General features: G+C 35.7%; 3 non-coding genes across 3 annotated transcripts; 2 read left to right on the plus strand and 1 right to left on the minus strand.

Moving 5' to 3' along the window:
• Positions 1-2,813: 2,813 nt before the first annotated feature.
• Positions 2,814-2,900, plus strand: TRNAS-GGA (transfer RNA serine (anticodon GGA)). Its single transcript has one exon. It is a non-coding gene; the product is annotated as a tRNA-Ser (tRNA).
• A 1,219-nt stretch (positions 2,901-4,119) lies between these two features.
• TRNAT-UGU (transfer RNA threonine (anticodon UGU)) lies at positions 4,120-4,192 on the minus strand. Its single transcript has one exon. It is a non-coding gene; the product is annotated as a tRNA-Thr (tRNA).
• Positions 4,193-5,859: 1,667 nt separating this feature from the next.
• On the plus strand, positions 5,860-5,932 carry TRNAF-GAA (transfer RNA phenylalanine (anticodon GAA)). The gene has a single exon. It is a non-coding gene; the product is annotated as a tRNA-Phe (tRNA).
• The last annotated feature ends 13,448 nt before the right edge of the window (positions 5,933-19,380 follow it).

Genomic DNA, 19,380 nt, shown 5'->3' on the forward strand with positions numbered 1-19,380 from the left:
CCCCTCTTTTTATTCACTTTATTACTTCTATTCTAGACCCTATCCCTATGGTTTATTCTTATGAAATATCATATAAAATAGAAGGTATAAGAAATGGATATAATGAAATTCTTGATTCGATCTTACGACCTAATTTATTTGATTAATGGATCAACAACCAAACCACCCATTTTATGAAAAAGAAGGAGCATGGTCTTATTCAAATTCAAAGCGCTTCGTAATCTTCAACCAGTTCTGTGCTTCAATATAATTTCCCGGAGTAAGCGCTATAGCTTGTTTCCAATATTCAGCAGCTTGATCAAACCAAGCTTCCGCAATTTCCGAATCACCCTGTAGAATGGCCTGTTCTCCTCGGTCGGAATAGGAAGTTCCTTCCCTTAGAACCGTACTTGAGAGTTTCCTACCTCATACGGCTCAGAAATTGCTATCTGAATTTCCCCTATCTTAACTGAATTCGATTTATCAAAAATCGATCCAATTTGTTCTTGGGTTAAGCAGAAGAAATTAATTACCTAAGTTTCAAACCCTAATTTTTATCAATAATCAGTTTGATCTTTTTTCCCACCTTCAGAAGAATGAAGCATAGATAGATATAGAGCCTTCGTTCAAATTTTCTGAGAGGTAACTATCCCGGTTTCATATATGAAATCTCTATAGAATCCTTGAAAAAGACTTTTTTCCATAAGAAAGAAAAAAGAACTTACTATCTTTGGGATCTGATACTACACCGCTGCTTAATCCCTTAGTGGATCGGCTCTATTACATAAGCGGATTCCTAAATTTTGCCCCATATCATGGGATAAGTAAGCAGTTTTTTTTAGTTGTATCGACCCAGTCGCTCACTAATTGATCTTTACGGTGCTTTCTCTATCAATTTGAGAAACTTTATCCATAGAGTAGTAGTATAGGCCATACTTTCTTCGTTTTTTGATTCTCGTGAAGTGTCCTTCCTTCCTACAGCTGATAGGGAAAAATCGTTGTTTTTACGATCCCTATGTAGAAAGCCCTTTTTTTCTAGTATTTACTAGAAAATTTGATCCTCTCTTTTTTTTTTTTCTTTCTATAGTGGAGATAGTCGCACGTAATGACAGATCACGGCCATATTATTAAAAGCTTGCGGTAAGAAGGGGTTTCGTTCTAGTGCCCGGAAATAATATTCCAAAGCCTTTGTATGCTCTCCATTGCTTGTGTGTATAAGGCCTATGTTATAGAGTATATAACTTCGATCATAGGGATCGATTTCTAGTCGCGTAGCTTCATAATAATTTTGCAAAGCTTCCGCATAATTTCCTTCGGATTGAGCCAACATCCGTTACGGTCGTTCATTCTATTCAAAAAATCTCCGTTCCAAAACCGTACATGAGGTTTTCATCTCATACGGCTCCTCCCTTCTGTACATAATAGTACTAAGCGAAATAATCTATAGAATCAAAATAGAATTAGTCCCGTCTCATTATGAACCGAAAGGGGCTGGTATTTTTCCAAGAAATCTCTAGCCAACCTTCCCACAAGAGGTTTTTCTTAACACCAATGAATTCTATTAATGCTAGAGGAAAACGATAGCTCCAATAATTTCTTTGTTCTCAACGCCTCCTATTTAGAGGAATTAGCTACTTCAACGATCTTTGATGGTTATAGGGGTATCCAAAGTACAAACCTGATGGTTGTTTGTTATCCCAACCATTCTTCCCAGCCCTGATACCGATCAGGAAAGGGGTAATTTCTAACAAAGTTTTTCTCTTGTTGATTCCTATTTCTAGGTGTAGTGCTTTTCTCCCCTATGCTGCCTACGGATACTAATAGAGTAGGATTGGCCTGTAATCCATACCATACCATATCCTGTAGGTGTAACCTTTCGCTCAATACTCAAATCTACAATTGAAGTATCTGAAGCCGCATCAATCGAGGATACACGACGGAAGGAATTGTTAGTTCGCCTCACCTTCCCGAAGCGTGGGTTTGTTTGCTTTACAAATTTGGTTCTCTCTATGCCAACCCCCCTCTCTTTTTCGTAAGACTGAGGTATAGGTAGGGCTAAAAAAAAGCAAAAAAAAGAGTCAAATCGCACCATCTCTATAATAAGTAAATGCCTTTTTTTCTCCTGAGGTTGTCGGAATTATTCGCAATAAAATATTGGCTACAATTGAGGAGGTCTTATCAATGAAATTTCCATTTCCACGGGATCTAGGCATAATTCCCAACCCATTCTATATAGAATTGTTTTCATTCCTTCACAAAATAACATAAAAACAAACACATTCGATTCTTATAATTATAAATAGATTGATCCATATGCTCTACTCTAAATCCATATGCTTTAAATGGATAAGAGAGATATGGATTTTCCGCTCAGCTCAAATTGTATCCTTTTCCTTCTGCTTGGACACGAAGAGATATGAAATATTTGACTAAGACTGGATTTCATTCCACTTTCCTATTTCTGAACAACAACTTATGTTATCAACTATTTCGTGTTTTCAAAGTTATTAATTGTCTCATACCCTATTTTTGATTTCGATAGTATGGTGTAGCGTATCTTATGCAAACGGAATTCTAAGGTTTCTTTATTTTATTATGCAATAAGAAGAATTCTTCCATGTTTCTTTTTCTTTAGTTGCGGGAAAACCCAAATTAAAACTTTTATTTTATAGCGAGCGCAATTTCTAGTAAAAAATCCTGTATCCTTCCACTTAGATCAAAAGGAATTTTTCCAATAGAACTATGGAACCCCCGAGTGGTTGCGGTTGTACCTGTACTGCAGGAATAAGAAAACTCGCTATTCACTCAGTTTATTTTCCATAATAAGTTATGTAGGAGAGATGGCCGAGCGGTTCAAGGCGTAGCATTGGAACTGCTATGTAGACTTTTGTTTACCGAGGGTTCGAATCCCTCTCTTTCCGTTTTTCTTAATTCATCAACGTTAAGGATCACAATGTATCAAATCAAATAACAATTTTTTCCAGCAATAATATAATATCTTATATTATCTTATTTTGATTTAATAGAAATTAGAAATTCTCTATAGCAAATTACTGTGGTATGTAAAATACACATAGAGGAAAAAAGAAAAAAGGATCCTAATCCTAGGGTTAATCAATTTTAGCTAGTTGATGGGAAAATACAAATTAATGGTAATGGTCTTAGGGCGATTTAGTTCGGGGAAAGGGGAAGGGGAAGAAAATTCTATGAACCTTTCCTTTTTTCGTTAAGTTCAAGTCTGACGAGAGTAATATTCTACAACTAACAACTCATTTATTTTGAGACCGACCCACTTCCTATCTAGGATTTTATTTACTAGTCCTTTATATTCCAACGTGTCAATCGCCAAATGCTTTGGCAATTTCCCCGGGTCCGATGAAGCAATATAATTTTGAACCAGACCTTTTGATCTTTGGTTATCTTTCGTAGTAATAATATCTCGGGGTTTGCAACGAAAACTTGGTATATTGACTATACGACCATTAACTAAAATATGTCTATGGTTGACTAATTGGCGGGCCCCAGGAATGGTTGAAGCCATACCCAATCGAAAAAGGATATTATCCAAACGCATTTCAAGTAATTGTAGTAAAACCTGGCCTGTTGACCTTTTTGCTTTTCCAGCGATATGTACATATCTAAGTAATTGTCGTTCTGTCAGACCATAATGAAAACGCAATTTCTGTTTTTCTTGAAGACGAATACGATATTGCTCCTTTTTCCCAGAATTGAATTTTTTTTTAAGATTACTTCCGGATTTAGGTGTTTTTCTAGTGAGTCCTGGTAAAGCTCCCAGACGGCGTATTTTTTTTAAACGAGGTCCTCGATAACGGGACATGAAGACTCCTTTTTTTATTTTATTGAAATTTCATTTTACACAATTAATTTCATTGTATTTACATTACAGAATACATCGAAATTAAAACTGAATTAAACTACAGGATAAACAGAGTAAAATCAACTAAAGTACCCCAAAAAATGGAATTTCATCAAAATCTTTTTTTTTTGTATATATATTATTTATTTTATTGTTTTGTATCTAGCAAAATTGTAAGGTAAAAAACATAAAAGATCCTGGATTCTCCATTTAATTCGGAAAAAAAGAGATTCTTGTTCGTAGAACATCGATAGAGAAAAAAAAGCCGACTATCGGATTTGAACCGATGACCCTCGCATTACAAATGCGATGCTCTAACCTCTGAGCTAAGTGGGCTTACATAACGGAAATAGTGTAACAAATAGAAATAGGTATAGTATAGGAAATCCGTAAAATCTCAGATATTAGTTATTAATCTTAGCTATTAACTAGTTCTAAATTTGAAGTTATACTTATAAAAATAAAAAAATACTAAAACTTCTTAAAGATAAAGTTAGCTTGATATGCTTAACTATAGGATATTAAAAAATAAAATTATAGAATTTATTGGTATTTTCATTCGATCATTATAGACTTTATTATTTGTTAATAATTTGAGGATTAATATTTCACTAAGGGGAACATAGAGTCAGAGTAAATAAAATTGCTAATTCTGATTAGAAAAAAAGAATAAATATCAAGCGTTATAGTATAATTTTGAATACTATAAAAAAGTAAGACGGGAGGTGGGGGAGATAAAAACTTTTGGATATATTGATTCGGATTGAATTGCAAATACATCAAGGATAGAATCAATTCAATTCTGAATTGCAATAAGCAAGCGAGGTCTCTCAAATAGAGTCGAACTGAACTGCTAGACTACGTTGAGTGATGAACTCAATGATTCAAAAAAAAAACTAAGAGATGGATGAAATTACACAAGGAATCCTGGTCTCAAAGAAGAGGGAAATGGGGATATGGCGAAATCGGTAGACGCTACGGACTTGATTGTATTGAGCCTTGGTATGGAAACCTGCTAAGTGGTAACTTCCAAATTCAGAGAAACCCTGGAATTAAAAAAGGGCAATCCTGAGCCAAATCCGTGTTTTGAGAAAACAAGGGGTTCTCGAACTAGAATACAAAGGAAAAGGATAGGTGCAGAGACTCAATGGAAGCTGTTCTAACGAATCGAGTTAATTACGTTGTGTTGTTAGTGGAATTCCTTCTAGTTCTAAATTAGAGAAAGAGGGGTTTTATACCTTATACATTTAATAAACACGTATAGATACTGACATAGCAAACGATTAATCACAGAACTCATATTATATTCTAATTATAATATAGGTTCTTTATCTTTTTTAAAAATGAAATTAGAAATGATAATGATTATGAAATAAAAAACTCATATCATAATTTTTTTTTTTCATTATTGTGAATCCACTCCAATCGAATATTGAATAATCAAATTCTTCAATTAAAATTCAAAGTTTTCGAGATCTTTAAAAAAGTGGATTAATCGGACGAGGACAAAGAGAGAGTCCCATTCTACATGTCAATACTGACAACAATGAAATTTCTAGTAAAAGGAAAATCCGTCGACTTTATAAGTTGTGAGGGTTCAAGTCCCTCTATCCCCAAATCCTCTTTTATTCCCTAACTATACTATATTATTATTATTTATCCTCTTTTTTTTTTTCTTTTTATCAATGCACTTTTTTTTCTTTTTATCAATGCAATGGGTTTAAGATTCATTAGCTTTCTCATTCTACTCTTTCACAAAGGAATGCGAAGAGAACTCAATGGATCTTATCCTATTCATTGAATAGATTTCTTTTTTATTAGAGTATCGGCAAGAAATCTTGGTTATTCACTCTATTTTTAAGTTTTATTTAAGTAAACCATGCACAATGCATAGGACTACCCCCCCCATTTTCAAATTTAAAATTTGAAATACTTTAATTAATTTTTAGTCCTTTTAATTGACATAGATACAAATACTCTACTAGGATGATGCACAAGAAAAGGTCAGGATAGCTCAGTTGGTAGAGCAGAGGACTGAAAATCCTCGTGTCACCAGTTCAAATCTGGTTCCTGGCAGAGAAAAAAAAAAAAAAGATCCACCGAATAGGTATTGATCCAAATACCTCGAGATGGATTGTGATACATATTCATTAATAATATTTATTCATCTAAGTGGATAAATCTATAATATAAATATAGAGGCACTTCTTTTTCTTTTTAAAGAAGTTTTAAAATATATCTTTTCTTTATGATAAAGAAGGGGGTGAGATTCCCCTTTATTTTTTTGCGTTTCTTAATTTTGTATTCCGCTATTCCGACGAATATTTTTTTAGTCTTGCTTATCTTTATCTTATCTTATTTTCCTAGTTGTGCTAAGTAATGTGCGCGGTACAAAGTTCCTGGTAGAGAACTTCTTTGAGTCATCCTATTTTTCTGTTCATATGAAGGAAATTAATATGCGATTTTCAAAATAGGGGAATCCAAATGAAACCCTTTTTTTGCTCAGTCTATCTGGAATGCTTTTGTATAATTAGGAATTAATTATAAATAGGTATTCCGTTTCATCTAGGAAAAGAACCTAAAAATATTCCTTGACTTGAATAAAATCTGGAGTTGTGTTGTATAAGTGAGCATGAATTTCTTATCATTCAATGAGCATCTTGTATTTCATAAAAATTGGGGGTTATATAATCCTTACGTAAGGGCCAGCCTATCCAACTTTCAGGCATTAGGATACGTTTAAGGCGCGGATGATTATCATAAGAGATTCCCACCATATCATAAGATTCGCGTTCTTGAAAATCGGCACTTCTCCAAATCCAGAAGACAGACGGAATTCTAGGATTATCCTTTTGGGCAAAGACTTTTATGCAGACTTCTTCTGGATTATCTATACCATATTGTATTCTCGTAAGATGATACACGCTAGCTAAAGATCCACCGGGTGCTACATCATAAGCACATTGGGAGCGTAAATAATTGTAACCATATACATATAAAATGACAGCAATGGAATCCCAATCCCCTGCTTTTATTTGTAAAGTCTCTATTCCTCGGTGATCAAAGCCCAAAGATCTATGAACCACCTCATGTTTGACTAGCCAATTAGATAACCAACCCTGCTGCATTGTCTTCATCTCTCCCTCTTTGTATAAATATTTCACATTTCGGATGCAAGTTTGAAAGATTGCCCTGCTTTTTATTTTTCTACACAAAAGAGCCCCTCTCCTAATTCACTAATTTGTAGGAAGGTACTGAACTTTTGGATTTGAAAAAAGTTTCAGAAGATATATCTAATGTAGATGGTGATTGATAGAGCAATTCTTGCTCATAAGTTCCTGTATGAGTACTGCGCCTAACATAAAGCTTGTGACTGGTAGTAAAACATCTATTTTTATTTTGAGATAGAGTTTGATCCTCAACTATTTCTCGCGATATCTTCTTACGAAGTTTTGTTAGGGCATCTATAACTGCCTCCGGTTTAGGTGGGCAGCCCGGCAAGTAGACATCCACAGGAATTAACTTATCAACTCCCCGAACAGTACTATAGGAATCCGTACTGAACATTCCCCCTGTAATAGTACAGGCTCCCATAGCAATGACGTATTTTGGTTCAGGCATTTGCTCGTATAATCTCACTAAAGAGGGAGCCATTTTCATTGTTACCGTACCGGCTGTTAAAATTAGGTCTGCTTGCCTAGGACTTGATCTTGGTACCAATCCATAACGATCAAAGTCGAATCGTGAGCCTATTAATGAAGCAAATTCAATGAAACAACAACTGGTACCGTATAGAAGGGGCCATAAACTGGAGAGTCTTGACCAATTCGAAAGATCATTTGGTGTAGTTGAAATAACAGAATTGGAACTTGTTTGGTCAAGTAAGGGAAACTCAATCAAATTCATAACTGTCTCAATAGAATCTTTTCCTTCTTTTTTTTTGTCTAAATATTCAGTTAAGACCATTCCAAGGCTCCTTTTCGCCATGCATAAACTAAACCAACAACTAAGATAAGCACGAAAATCAAAGCTTCGATAAAAACGGATACACCCAATACGTCGAAACTCATTGCCCAAGGGTATAGAAAGACGGTTTCCACATCAAAAACAACAAAAACGAGCGCAAACATATAATAGCGTATTCGGAATTGTACCCAAGCCCCTCCCATGGGTTCTATACCCGATTCATAACTAGAAAGCTTCTCTGGTCCTTCACTAACCGGGGCTAAAAGTCCTGAAATCGAAAATGCCAAAATAGGAATAAGGCTTGCTATTATTAGAAATGTCCAAAAAATATCATATTCGTGAAGCAGAAACATAATGTACTCCCATTAATGTGGAATAGGCGGAACTTAAATTAGTCAATTCAATTCAGCATTGTCAATTTATCCAGAACTTCTCTCTTTTCCTCGGTGAAACAAGAATCTTTTTTGTTCAAACAAAAGCGCTTAGTTTAAGTTTAGCCTTTGTTTCCTCTGTGCTGCATCTTCTTTAAAGATTCATCCAATGGAATCCCAACTCCCTTTCTTTTGGATTTCCATTCTATTTAGATATGGTGTATGTAGATCTAATTCTTATATAAAGAAAACTTTCTCGTTTCACTTTGTCTCGCTTTCTCTAGAATCTCTAGAAAAAAGAATAGCTCTATCCTTTATTTAATATTTAATAATAAAATAATAAGAGACTATTAAATAAAAATGAGAATACTACTAAATTAGAACCTAATTAAGATAGTAGGACTAATCTATGCAGTATAATTAATGAGAAGTAATACTATAAAATAAAAATAAAGAACTCTATTTCAGAACTATGAGACAGAATATTCTGTTTTCTTATTTACTCTTTACTTTATTTTTTCTATTTAAAGTTGATCAATTTACATAATGTATCTATAAACAAAGTAATAAATATACTTAAAACAAAGTAGGAATTCGCAAAATGGATAAAATCATTGCAGTTATTATAGGGAAGTCTAGAGATATCCTATTTGAAGGAGGACGGGATTCAAATCAGGGAAAGGATCCTTTCTTCTATTGATTTGATAGAAATTCGTTTTTCTTTTCCTGTCTGTATGATTTTGATTTTCGATGAATGAGCCTTTGGTAATGCTTTTATCTCTATTCTATGTCGCAGGCGCCTATCCAGTCTATAAACAAATACTAATGAGAAAATGAAAACTATACTAAACTAAAGAAAACATAGGATAGAGATCCTAAAATCTAAAAAAGGGCATATTAGGGCTATACGGATTCGAACCGTAGACCTTCTCGGTAAAACAGATCAAACGGATTATTATCGAAATGATTTGAACTGTTTCAAAGACCCAACATGCATTTTTTTGCATTGGGCTCTTTCATAAACTGATTTAAAGATCAGTTAGTCCACCATAGTTTTTCTTTACGGAAAGATAATGAGATGGCTCCCTGTGCTCTGATTGATTTTTTGTATTATGATCTATCTAGGAGCAATACCAAAGTGTTTCAAAGGAGGATTACCTTGACTTAGGTCTGCCTCCGGTCTAAATTAAATCAACCTAAGTGAAATGGAGTCTCTATCGTTCCACTGCAAGAGTTAACTATGAGACTTCATACACCTTAAAGTTCATAGAACGAAAAGAAGTTTTTTGGAGGCCCTTATCCTCATTACGCCTAGCATTTAGTGGGCTGGATATTTACCTTATCAACTAGCAAATCCATAAGGGTTCTATTTGATTAGGCACCTGAATTGGCACCTGAATCGGACTGAACCGACTGTTTGTCAGGCTACTGTTCTCCTATTCTCTCGAATCTATGAAGTAAGACATTGATTTTGCAATAAGATCGATTATGTTCATTGCATAATAAGCTCCTTTGAAAAGCATTGGCGCACGTGTAAACGAGTTGCTCTACCGAACTGAGCTATAGCCCTTATCAGAGATATCTTAACATATAGATAATTTCTTGTCAAGATGAATATTTTCTAATGCCAGAGGATACCCCTTTGATCTGTATCTGTTTAGTATTTAGTTTAGTATTTAGTATATAACAGACCAATAACAGAGCGGTATTGCTTAGAAAAGGGATTCAATATATAATCGATCGAAGTAATGGGTCTTCCTTTGTGGTGATAAATTGCCTACTTAACTCAGTGGTTAGAGTATTGCTTTCATACGGCGGGAGTCATTGGTTCAAATCCAATAGTAGGTAAGTAGGTAGAAAAATTACTAGATAGCATTGGACTTACTTCGCTTCGCTATCTAATAACTTTTTCTACCCCTCTTCCCTTTTTCTTTGTATCAACTATAAACCACTGGATTGTCTTCAATTGGATGGGGGAATCCAATTGACAGCCTCGATTCGTATCCTAGCTCGTCTGAGAGCGAGCTTCGCTTCAACCAAATCTTTCGTACCCTCAGCTTTACTCAAGTTAGCTTCGGCTATTTCAAGTGCCTTTTGAGCTTCTTCCGGATCAATATCACTACCCAGTTCCGCATCATTTCCTAAAATGATGATCTCATTATTAACTATTCTCGCAAAACCGCTCCACAGAATCGCTGTTAACCATTGGTCGTTGAGGAGGCGTATTCTCAAAGGACCCATATCTACTGCTGTGTTAATGGGGGCGTGGTTTGGTAATACGCCAATTTGGCCACTATTAGTGGATAAAATGATTTCTTTCACTTCACAATCCCAAATAATTCGCTTAGGAGTCAGTACATAAAGATTTAATTTCATTTCTTCGATTTGTTCTCCTCTTCTAAGGTTATAGCTTTCGTGCTAGCTTCATCGATGTTACCCACCAAATAAAAAGCCTGTTCAGGTAGGCCGTCTAATTCTCCGGAAAGGATTAGTTGAAATCCCCTAATAGTTTCCGCAAGAGCAACATACTTTCCTGGAGAACCAGTAAAAACTTCTGCCACAAAGAACGGTTGTGATAAGAAACGCTCAATTTTTCTTGCTCTTGCTACAGTTAAACGATCCTCTTCCGATAATTCATCCAAGCCAAGAATTGCGATAATGTCCTGAAGTTCTTTGTAACGTTGTAAAGTTTCCTTAACTCTTTGCGCAGTTTCATAATGTTCGTTGCCAACGATCCGAGGCTGTAACATAGTCGAGGTTGAATCTAAAGGATCTACTGCTGGATAAATACCCTTGGAAGCTAATCCTCTGGAAAGTACGGTAGTAGCATCCAAATGTGCAAATGTTGTGGCAGGGGCAGGGTCGGTCAAATCGTCTGCAGGTACATAAACTGCTTGAATCGAAGTTATAGATCCCTTTTTAGTAGAAGCAATTCTTTCTTGCAAAGAACCCATTTCTGTACTAAGAGTAGGTTGATAACCCACTGCGGAGGGCATTCTCCCTAATAAAGCGGATACCTCTGATCCTGCTTGAACAAAACGAAAGATATTATCGATAAATAAAAGCACGTCTTGCTTATTAACATCTCGGAAATATTCCGCCATAGTTAGGGCAGTTAAACCAACTCTCATACGAGCTCCCGGTGGTTCATTCATTTGGCCATAGACTAGAGCTACCTTTGATTCCTCAATATTTTTTTCATTAATTACTCCGGATTCCTTCATTTCCATATAAAGATCATTTCCTTCACGAGTCCGTTCCCCTACTCCACCGAATACGGATACGCCCCCATGAGCTTTAGCAATGTTATTGATTAATTCCATGATCAGTACTGTTTTACCTACTCCAGCCCCCCCAAATAGTCCTATTTTTCCTCCACGTCGATAAGGAGCTAAAAGATCGACGACCTTAATACCTGTTTCAAAGATGGATAATTTCGTATCTAACTCGATAAAGGCAGGCGCAGATCTATGAATAGGGAACGTTGCACTACTATCTACAGGACCCAAATTGTCAACAGGCTCCCCAAGAACGTTGAAAATTCGTCCGAGAGTAGCTCCACCGACCGGAACACTGAGAGGAGCTCCCGTGTCAATCACTTCCATTCCTCTCATCAACCCGTCCGTAGCACTCATAGCTACAGCTCTAACTCGATTATTTCCTAATAATTGTTGTACCTCACAAGTCACATTAATTTGCTTATCGGCAGTGTCTCTACTCTGGACTACCAAAGCGTTATAAATATAAGGTAACTTGCCTGGGGGAAAAGTGACATCCAGCACGGGTCCAATAATTTGATCGATACGACCTGTACTTTTTTCTTCAATTGTGGAAACCCCGGGAGGAGAAGTAGTAGGATTGGTTCTCATAATTATCACATAATTAAAAAAAAGGAATTTGTCGAAATTTTTCTTTTTTTATTGTTGAATAATGCCAAATCAAATCAAAAAAAATCCAAAAGTAAAAAGGAAATGAATTAGTTAATTCAATAAGAGAGAAAAGGGGACCAGGACTTGATTTCGTTGCCCAAGCGAATCCCATTCAATCGTTTACTCATGGAATGAGTCCATTGGAAAGTTCAATCAATCTTTTTTTTCATATACATTTTGCCTTTTGTGGAGGATCTGTGCCTACTCTACTTTCCTATCTAGGACTTCGATATACAAAATATATACTACTGTGAAGCATAGATTGCTGTCAACAAAGAATTTTATTAGTATTTAGTTAGGTATTTGCATTCAAAATAAGAAAAGAGAACTATTAAGAACTTGTAAAATAAGGATTAGGAATTAATTTGGGTTGCGCTATATCTATCAAAGAGTATACAATAATTATGGATTTGGTAAATCAAATCCATGGTTTAATAACGAACCGTGTTAACTTACCATAACAACAACTCAATTCCTATCGAATTCCTATATTGGAATTCCTATAGGATAGAACATACACAGGGTGTACGCATTATATATGAATGAAACATATTCATTAACCTAAGCATGCCCTCAATTTTCTTTAATGAGTTGATATTATATTAATTGAATATCCTTTTTGTTTTACGAGATTTTTGCTAAAGTTTCATTTACGCCTAATTAACATCGAGTAGACCCTGTTATTGTGAGAATTCTTAATTCAAGAGTTATAGGGAGGGACTTATGTCACCACAAACAGAAACTAAAGCAGGTGTTGGATTTCAAGCTGGTGTTAAAGATTATAAATTGACTTACTACACCCCAGAGTATGAAACTAAGGATACTGATATCTTGGCAGCATTCCGAGTAAGTCCTCAGCCTGGGGTTCCGCCCGAAGAAGCAGGGGCTGCAGTAGCTGCCGAATCTTCTACTGGTACATGGACAACTGTTTGGACTGATGGACTTACCAGTCTTGATCGTTACAAAGGACGATGCTATCACATCGAGCCTGTTGCTGGGGAAGACAACCAATGGATCTGTTATGTAGCTTATCCATTAGACCTATTTGAAGAGGGTTCCGTTACTAACATGTTTACTTCCATTGTAGGTAACGTATTTGGTTTCAAAGCCCTACGTGCTCTACGTTTGGAGGATCTACGAATTCCCCCTACTTATTCAAAAACTTTCCAAGGCCCGCCTCATGGTATCCAAGTTGAAAGAGATAAGTTGAACAAGTACGGTCGTCCTTTATTGGGATGTACTATTAAACCAAAATTGGGATTATCCGCAAAAAATTATGGTAGAGCGTGTTATGAGTGTCTACGTGGTGGACTTGATTTTACCAAAGATGATGAAAACGTAAACTCACAACCATTTATGCGCTGGAGAGACCGTTTTGTCTTTTGTGCCGAAGCTATTTATAAATCACAGGCCGAAACCGGTGAAATCAAGGGGCATTACTTGAATGCGACTGCGGGTACATGTGAAGAAATGATTAAGAGAGCTGTATTTGCAAGAGAATTAGGGGTTCCTATTGTAATGCATGACTACTTAACTGGGGGATTCACCGCAAATACTACTTTGGCTCATTATTGCCGCGACAATGGCCTACTTCTTCACATTCACCGTGCAATGCATGCAGTTATTGATAGACAGAAAAATCATGGTATGCATTTCCGTGTATTAGCTAAAGCATTGCGTATGTCTGGGGGAGATCATATCCACTCCGGTACAGTAGTAGGTAAGTTAGAAGGGGAACGCGAAATGACTTTAGGTTTTGTTGATTTATTGCGCGATGATTTTATTGAAAAAGATCGTGCTCGCGGTATCTTTTTCACTCAGGACTGGGTATCCATGCCAGGTGTTATACCGGTAGCTTCAGGTGGTATTCATGTTTGGCATATGCCAGCTCTGACCGAAATCTTTGGGGACGATTCTGTATTACAATTTGGTGGAGGAACTTTAGGACATCCTTGGGGAAATGCACCTGGTGCAGCAGCTAATCGAGTGGCTTTAGAAGCCTGTGTACAAGCTCGTAACGAAGGGCGCGATCTTGCTCGCGAAGGTAATGAAATTATCCGAGCAGCTTGCAAATGGAGTCCTGAACTAGCCGCAGCTTGTGAAGTATGGAAGGCGATCAAATTCGAGTTCGAGCCGGTAGATACTATTGATTAACTAGATAAAACTAAAGATAAAGAAGGTATAAATAAAAAAGAAACGAAATAAAAAGAGAAAAAAATCAGTTATGAAATGCAGTAATTCTTCTTTATTCTTCTAATTGATTGCAATTAAACTCGGCTCAATCTTTTTTAGAAAAAAAAGATTGAGCCGAATAAAAATAGATCATGATATGATCATGAGACTTGACAAATTGAGATTCGTCTATTCTATATATCTAGAATATATATATTAAGGTATAATACAATAAAGAAATACAAATAAAATAATAAAATAATAAAATATAGTATTATCATATGATAATGATAATGGAATCAAATACGCAGTATTTACAGAAAAAAGTCTTCGTTTATTGGGAAAGAATCAATATACTTTTAATGTCGAATCGGGATTCACTAAGACAGAAATAAAGCATTGGGTCGAACTCTTCTTTGGTGTTAAGGTGGTAGCTGTGAATAGCCATCGACTACCTGGAAAAGGTAGAAGAATAGGACCTATTCTGGGCCATACAATGCATTACAGACGTATGATCATTACCCTTCAACCGGGTTATTCTATTCCACTTCTAGATAGAGAAAAAAACTAAAGGAGAATGAATGAAAAAAGACATAGTTTGGAAGTTAGACCTTTTTATAGGACTCTCTTTCAATTTCAAAAAAGAGGACGTTTGAAACTTTTAACAGGCGTAATCGTGAGTCAACAAGTGACTCGAACTGTGTGTAAAAAAAGAAGCATTTTTTTTTTTTCAAAATGCTAGAACTAGATAAGGAAGTTTTCTATAACCTTGAGAAAAAGGATAAAAAGGTAGTTTTTTTTTAGTTTATGACTCCGATCAAGAGCGAGAAATCCTTGATTTGGGATTGGACATAGAACCTGGACCCATCGTAGAGACGTTTAGTTCAAAAGAAAGGATCGTATCCTGATGGTAAGAATTATACTTTCGTGGAAATACAGCGCTATAGACTTCAATGCGGTAGAGTAGACGTTTTGTTTCTAATTTTTCTGGACCAAACCTCCGCTCCGACCCAACGATACAATGAATTTTTTCTGTTCATATTCATAAATAAAAAAGATTCGGAATCGCAATGCTACTATATGCGTCCAGAGGAGTATTTGGAATAATATTCTTCTATAATCCATTATTGCGGGGGGTCTTACTAACAGGGCTTCGCTGCACGGGACAGGTCTTCGTCGAAAAGCTAACTCCACCCGGCATTTTCATACCCTTTCTTTGGGTGGTATATCGCCTTTTAAAGTCTAAGAGGGTAGTAGGGGATCTATAGTAGGTAAGATAATTTGCCCTTTGATTTTGATTGAATATACTATTTTTCCGCCTTTACCACGCATTATTGTATGCGCTTCTAGAGAAGTATGTATGCAGGAAGTAAATTCTAACCGCTTTCTTTTGAATCCAATTTCAAATTAGATTAGAAAGATAGAAAGGCCATGAGGATGGGAAAATCAAAATAAAATCTTTTTAATTAGTTCTCCTTTTTTGGAATTTTCTTATTATCCTTTCATTTTTTTTACAGAATATTTTTCAAACTAAAAATAAAAAATACAATACAATAGTCAATATTCCTTATAATAGATATACTTAATTATATCATAAGAATCTTAAGATATTTTTCGACTAGATAGAAATAGTAAATTTGAATTGAGACACCTATTCCATGACGGATTTAAACTTACCTTCTATTTTCGTGCCTTTAGTAGGCTTAGTATTTCCGGCAATTGCAATGACTTCTTTATTTCTTTATGTGCAAAAAAATAAGATTGTCTAGTATTTTTTAGTGTAAGTAATATAATATGGTAGGGTATGTGGCTTTTTCTACACACACTTTCTACACACAAATGAAAAACGGTTATGGATGCGGATATAGGCTACGAGCATAAATGCATGAATATGCAGAGCCAGGTATAGCGAGTTTTATTTTATTTATTTTAATTGAATCAACGAATATTTTTTGAATAGAAAGTCAATGTATCTAACCTATTATTTCACAGGAGTACTAGTTGCTGAAGGCGATTTCAGAATCAAAAAAAGTAAAGTCAAAATTATTTAGCTTATTCTCTCAATTTCAATCGACCGCTGCTGGATTTAGTATATCTAATATGAATTGGCGATCAGAACACATATGGGTAGAACTTCTAAAAGGTTCTCGAAAAAGGGGTAATTTTTTCTGGGCCTGTATTCTTTTTCTAGGTTCACTAGGATTCTTATCGGTTGGGATTTCCAGTTATCTTGGTAAGAATATTATATCTATACTTCCATCTCAAGAAATTCTTTTTTTTCCGCAGGGGGTCGTGATGTCTTTCTACGGAATCGCAGGCCTATTCATTAGCTCCTACTTGTGGTGTACTATTTTGTGGAATGTAGGTAGTGGTTATGACCGATTCGATAGAAAAGAGGGAATAGTGTGCATTTTTCGTTGGGGATTCCCTGGAATAAAACGTCGCGTCTTCCTTCGATTCCTTATGCGGGATATCCAATCAATTAGAATTCAGGTTAAAGAGGGTCTTTATCCTCGTCGTATTCTTTATATGGAAATCCGGGGCCAGGGGATCATTCCCTTGACTCGTACTGATGATAAATTTTTTACTCCACGAGAAATTGAACAAAAAGCTGCCGAATTGGCCTATTTCTTGCGCGTACCAATTGAAGTATTTTGAGGTATCTTTTTTGAACTGAGTTGAATGAAGAAAAGAAGAATTGGAAGAAGAAAAGTTTTCTCAACACAGGGAGGAAGTCCCTTCTAAATTGGATTTGTTATTGTAAGGGGATTTTTAAGTATTTATCTAAAGGAAGGAACAAACGAGGATAAGAGAAATTTGCTTTTAATTTTTTTTTATCCAAGTTAGATATATCGCATACTATTCTTCCTTTTTCATCCGAAAGGGCTTTTTTTTTATTCTATTTCACTATTTCATTCCATCTAGATCTAAGAAAGAACCCAATGCACTGAAATTCCACTAATAACTAATATACAAAAAAGAAGAATAGATACAGGGTATCAAACCTATAGAGTTTTTGCTTCAAAGAAATAGAAATATCATGAAATAGAAATATCATCATATAGAGTCAGGGAATGGAATAGAGTCAGCGAATGAAGCATATTCATTAACAACTCCATTTACAGATCAAAAATGAAAAAAAAGAAAGCATTGCCTTCTTTACTATATCTTGTATTTATCGTACTTTTGCCTTGGGGGGTCTCTTCCTCATTTAACAAATGTCTGGAACTTTGGATTAAGAATTGGTGGAATACCAGGCAATCCGAAACTCTCTTAACTGATATTCAAGAGAAAAGGATTCTAGAAAGATTCATAGAATTAGAAGAACTTTCTCTCTTGGACGAGATGATAAAAGGGAAACTAAAGACACATGTACAAAAACCTCCTACAGGAATACACAAGGAAATAATACAATGGGTCAAAATAAATAATGAGGATCATCTCCATACCATTTTGCATTTCTCGACAAATATAATCTGTTTGGCTATTCTAAGTGGTTCTTTTTTTCTGGGTAAAGAGGAACTTGTCATTTTGAATTCTTGGGTTCAGGAATTCTTCTATAATTTAAATGACTCAATAAAAGCTTTTTTTATTCTTTTAGTTACTGATTTTTTTGTTGGATTTCACTCCACCCGTGGTTGGGAACTAGTAATTCGTTGGGTCTACAACGATTTTGGATGGGCTCCTAACGAGCTTATTTTCACTATTTTTGTTTGTAGTTTTCCAGTAATTCTAGATACATGTTTGAAATTTTGGGTCTTTTTTTGTTTAAATCGTCTATCTCCTTCGCTTGTAGTCATTTATCATTCAATTAGTGAAGCATAAATTCATTTGATCTCCCGATATTAATATTAATCAAATTAGCAAGCATCTTTTTTTAGAAAGAAAGCCCTTTTCCATTTTAGCAAAATTCTTTCTATTTATACCTACTTTAAGGTATTCATCATTGCAGTACAACTGTTGCAGTAGAATGACAACAGATTCGTGTATAGGGAACTAGATTAGCTTAGCTACCTATCTAATTTATTGTAGAAATTCTGGGATCTGCGATTGGACATGGAAAATAGAAATACTTTTTCTTGGGTAAAGGAACAGATAACTCGATCGATTTCTGTATCGATCATGATATACGTAATAACTCGGACATCTATTTCAAATGCATATCCCATTTTTGCGCAGCAGGGTTATGAAAACCCACGAGAAGCAACTGGACGAATTGTATGTGCCAATTGCCATTTAGCTAGCAAGCCCGTCGATATTGAAGTTCCCCAAGCTGTGCTTCCCGATACTGTATTTGAAGCAGTTCTTCGAATTCCTTATGATATGCAATTGAAACAAGTTCTTGCTAATGGAAAAAAGGGAGGGTTGAATGTAGGTGCTGTTCTTATTTTGCCCGAGGGATTCGAATTAGCGCCGCCCGATCGTATTTCCCCCTGAGTTAAAAGAAAAGATAGGAAATCTTGCTTTTCAGAGTTATCGTCCCGATAAAAAAAACATTCTTGTGATAGGCCCTGTTCCCGGTAAGAAATATAGTGAAATTGTCTTTCCCATTCTTTCCCCTGATCCTGCTACGAAGAAAGATGCTCATTTCTTAAAATATCCCATATATGTAGGGGGAAACCGAGGAAGAGGACAGATCTATCCTGATGGTAGCAAGAGTAACAATACAGTCTATAATGCTACGTCAACAGGTATAGTAAGAAAAATACTACGTAAAGAAAAGGGGGGGTATGAAATATCCATAGTTGATGCATCAGATGGACGCCAAGTGATTGATATTATACCTCCCGGACCAGAACTTCTTGTTTCAGAGGGGGAATCCATCAAGCTTGATCAACCATTAACAAGCAATCCTAATGTGGGAGGTTTTGGTCAGGGGGACGCAGAAATCGTGCTTCAGGATCCATTACGTGTCCAAGGCCTTTTGTTCTTCTTCGCATCCGTTATTTTGGCACAAGTTTTTTGGTTCTCAAAAAGAAACAGTTTGAAAAGGTTCAATTGTACGAAATGAATTTCTAGGTCCCGGGATTTCTTACCATCAAGTTGGTAAAAAGCCTCGATTTATTGGCAATTGCTAGAATTATCT

The sequence above is a fragment of the Triticum urartu genome, unplaced genomic scaffold (genome assembly GCF_056163025.1).
Source record: "Triticum urartu cultivar PI428250 unplaced genomic scaffold, HENAU_Tu73 scaffold2, whole genome shotgun sequence".
NCBI classification, from domain to species: Eukaryota; Viridiplantae; Streptophyta; class Magnoliopsida; order Poales; family Poaceae; genus Triticum; species Triticum urartu.